This window comes from Brassica oleracea, chromosome C5 (assembly GCF_000695525.1).
Source record: "Brassica oleracea var. oleracea cultivar TO1000 chromosome C5, BOL, whole genome shotgun sequence".
Lineage (NCBI taxonomy): Eukaryota > Viridiplantae > Streptophyta > Magnoliopsida > Brassicales > Brassicaceae > Brassica > Brassica oleracea.
Window position 1 is genome coordinate 24,898,367 of NC_027752.1, and position 4,654 is coordinate 24,903,020.

Here is a 4,654-nt window from a genome sequence, read left to right on the forward strand (position 1 = left end):
ATGTTTATTATGTTAACAATGAAGAGATTTATATTTTTTAAAGAAGTATTATTTACAAAAAAAAACGAATTATCAAATTTGATCTTCTATACCATATTTTTATGTGTATGTTATATTTATAAAACAAGCTTTCAAGCATGCATGATGTATTCATTTCTCAAAAAAAAGTCACATAAACGGTTTAGTGCTCTCTGCTACTTGATTTGAATTACTTTTAAATCAGTGTACCAATATATTATCTAAATTTAGAAAATATGTGACTAATATAAGAATTTGTTACTTATTTATATGATAGCTTATAAAAAAAATATGGTCAAATAGTTTTAAAGATAATGAAATTGAACTTTAATATGTACATATAGTTTTAGATATAATATGTAACATTTACAGTGAAAAATATAGAATTCTTTTCAAATTATATCTATAATTTTATTATCTTTGAAATTATAGAATGGCTCTTTAATTTTATCAAAATCTAATGTTATTGAAAATTGAATTCTTAACAATTTAAATTATAAATTTTTTATAAAAAAATATTGCATACATCTTCAAAGATTTTAAAATCATTATAATAAAATAGTTTCATTGACTTTTTAAATATAAAAAAACGTTTTAATACTCTTTACAAATTTAACAAATCTATTATTGTAAAAATGAACAAATTCTACCTAAATTCAATTCGCTCTACCTCTCCTAATTCTAATAGAACTGAAGTATGATATACAAATATTACAATAGAATACATGGACAGTTAACATCCCACAATAAATTTTGCTATAAATTATACTACTTTAACATAACAAACTAATCATTTTTATGTTGAAGAAGCAGAAGAAGCAGAAGCGCCTTTTGAAAAAGCGTAAGGGGAAGCACCCCAAACCAATCAACCACTAATATGGCGGGAGACACTTTTTGTTGGAACACAAGAGGCTTTAATAATAGTGTAAAGCGTAGATGTTTCCGGAGATGACTGCAGAGTAGTAAACCCTTTTTGGTAGCATAATAGAGACTCATGTAAGGATGCACAAGGCTCTGAAATATATACATTCCTCTTTTACCGGTTGAAACTATGAAGCAAACTATGAATTTTCGGACTTAGGCAGGATTTGGGTCATTTGGGACCCCTCTGTTACTCTCTCTATCCACTCGAAGTCAAAACAGATGATCACTTGCATTGTCCGTCTGCCCAACTCTTCAACTGATATAGCTGTGTCTTACGTTTATGGGGTAAACTGTAAGAATGGAAGAGAAGTGTTATGGGAAGAGATGTGTGCACTATCAGCCGATACTATCATTAGTGCAAAACCATGGGTGGTGCTAGGGGATTTCAACCAAACTGTAAACCCAAACGACAGCTCATCTGGCAGTACGAGAATCTCCAAGGGCATGACACAGTTTCGTGATTGCCTCTCGTCCTCAGGTCTTTCGGATCTCACCTTTAGGGGTCACATGTTCACTTGGTGGAATAACCAAACAGCAAAGCCTCTCGCTAAGAAGCTAGACAGGATCCTAGTCAACGACAACTGGCTCCTCTCCTTCCCAATTTCCTATGGACACTTTGGGGATATGGACTTCTCAGACCACTGCCCGCACAAGTCCAAGAAACCTTTCAAGATTTCTCACTTCCTTATGTATCATGAAGACTTCATCCCTCAGCTGCAGGCTTTCTGGAGTAACACTACGGTGCCTGGGACAGCAATGTTCCAGCTTTCCAAGAAGCTAAAGCTGCTAAAACCTGTGATAAAGGACATCAACAGAGAACACTTCTCTGGTCTGGAACAAAGGGTGCAGGAGTCTCATGCTCATATGCTCTCTGCTCAGGCAGACTTACTATCCTCTCCATTGATCTCTGCGGCTGCAAGAGAAAGAGAAGCGCATAGGAATTGGACCAAGCTTGCAAAGGTTGAAGAAAAATTTATCTATCAGCGTTCAAGGGTGACATGGGCGAAGTTTGGCGACTGCAACTCATCTCTTTTCCATAGATCTATGCAGGCTAGAAGATCAGGGAACCAGATACACTACCTTATTAACGACCAGAACCTCAGGCTTGAGAACATCAATGATATCAAGAGCCACTGCGTTGAGTACTATACGAGCCTCCTTGGTGCTCCTTCTCCATCGCTCTCACCGGAAGCTATGGAGGAGATTAGTCGTCGGACATCCTTCCGATGTGATGAAGCCTGTAAAGGTATGTTAATGGCCCCTATTTCTGCAGAAGAGATAAGGAAGGAGGTCTTTTATCTTCCTGCCAATAAAGCTCCTGGCCCGGATGACTACACGGGTGAGTTCTACCGTCGAGCCTGGCCTATTATAGGACAGGATTTCACAAGGGCTGTGCAAGAGTTCTTCTCCTCGGGCCACATCCTAAAAAAATGGAACGCCACTGCTATTACCCTGGTCCCTAAAACTACTGAGGTTGAGAGGATGAGTGGGTTTAGATCTATCTCCTGCTGCAATGCAGTATACAAGGTCGTGTCTAAGTTGTTGGCCAGACGTCTTGAAAAGCTGTTACCTGAAATGATCTCTCCTTCTCAGTCTGCCTTTGTCAAAGGGCGTCTACTGGTAGAAAATGTACTTCTGGCTACCGAACTAGTCCAGGGGTTTGGATCAAAGAACTCTTCTCCTAGAGGCCTGCTGAACGTCGATATACGGAAGGCGTTTGACTCTGTTAGCTGGCCTTTCATCCTGCAGGTCCTCCATGCTGCTGACTTCCCTGCTGTCTTCATCAACTGGATCAGAAACTGTATCACAACAACCTCCTTCTCTATAAACGTCAATGGAGAGCTCTGTGGGTACTTCAATGGTGGGTGTGGGTTGCGTCAGGGGGATCCTATTAGCCCAGCTCTATTCAACATTGCTATGGAGGTCTTCTCGTCTTTGCTTGCAGATAGATTCGAAGCGGGCCTTATTGGCTATCATCCTCTTGGGCAAAACCCGGAAATATCTCATCTCTGCTTCGCTGACGACTTGATGATCTTCTTTGATGGCTCATGCCCCTCCTTGGATGGCATCGCAGCGGTGTTGGATGAGTTCCGTACATTATCTGGCTTGGGTCTTAACAAGGAGAAGACTGCTTTGTTTCACGCGGGGATGGATGATACTGAAACGGCAAACCTGAACGCGAGCGGCTTCCTTATGGGATCTCTCCCAATAAGGTACTTGGGTCTTCCCCTCCATCATCGGCGGCTTAGAAAGTCTGAATACTCTCCTCTTGTGGATAACATAAAGAAGAGAATACAAAGCTGGAAAGTTAGATTGTTGAGCTATGTGGGAAGGTTGGAACTCATCAAGTCAGTTATCAACAGCTTGATCAATTTCTGGCTCTCAGCTTTTGTCCTTCCGAAAGGGTGCATTAAGGAGATTGAGAAACTCTGCAGAGACTACTTGTGGTCCTCTAGCCCGGACACACGGGGAAATGCAAAGGTCGCGTGGTACGACTTATGCCTACCGAAAAGTGAAGGTGGAATTGGACTGAGGAACCTTTCCCTTTGGAACAAGGCTCTCACTCTTAGATTGGTCTGGCTTCAATTCTCAGGTTCCAACTCGCTTTGGGTTGCTTGGAATAAAGAGCACCGTCTGAAAAGGTGCAACTACTGGAACGCAGAACCTCAACCAAGTCACTCTTGGATTTGGAAAGCTCTGATCTCCCTCCGCCCTCTAGCTCGTCATTTGATTGGCTGCAACATTGGGAATGGGAGAAACGCTAGCTACTGGTTTGATGATTGGTTACCCTCTGGGCCTCTTATTGATTCTGTTGGTGAGGCTGGTCCCTGTCGGCTTGGAATTCCTATCACAGCCACTGTAAGCGAAGGTGTTAGACGCGGGGTTTGGATCACTCCATCGCCCCGTTGTAGAACACCATCCCTTGCTTCCTTGAGAGCAACTTTGCTGGAGATCGATCCACCTACCAATGAAGACAGTGCAGACTCTTATTGTTGGGGACCATCTGGTCACAGAGCCCCTGTCTTCTCTATCACCAAAACATGGGAATCTATCAGACTCCCAGCGCCTCAGGTTTATTGGGAGAAGGCCGTTTGGTTCAAACATGCAGTAAACAAACACGCTTTTCACTTTTGGGTGGCAAACCTAAATCGACTCCCGGTAAGAGAACGGTTAGTAACCTGGGGTGTGTGTGATTATGCTACCTGCTGTTTGTGTGGACTTGGACAGGAAACTAGGGACCACGTCTTCCTGCGCTGTAGCGTTGCTACACAGTGTGTATGATTATGCTACCTGCTGTTTGTGTGGACTTGGACAGGAAATTAGGGACCACGTCTTCCTGCGCTGTAGCGTTGCTACACAGCTCTGGGACATCGTTCTGGCTCGCCTTGGACAACAGGCCCTCTGTCTTGAGACCTGGCCTTCTCTTATCAATTGGATGCTCACGGTTACTCCAGGCCTCTCAGCAACGCTAAAGAAACTCACTGCTCAGCTGGTTGTCTTCCACCTGTGGAGAGAAAGGAACAATAGACCACACCAAGGCCCCCATGATTCGACCTCTACCCTGTTTAGTAAGGTCGACAGGGCCATCAGAGACATCCTCCTGGCTCGCTTCCCCCATAAGCGTTGCCAAGGATTGTTGTCTCAATGGTTTAGGTTCACCTAGATCACCCGATTCATAAGCTTCATAGTTCCATCTTGTTTTTTTTTATTT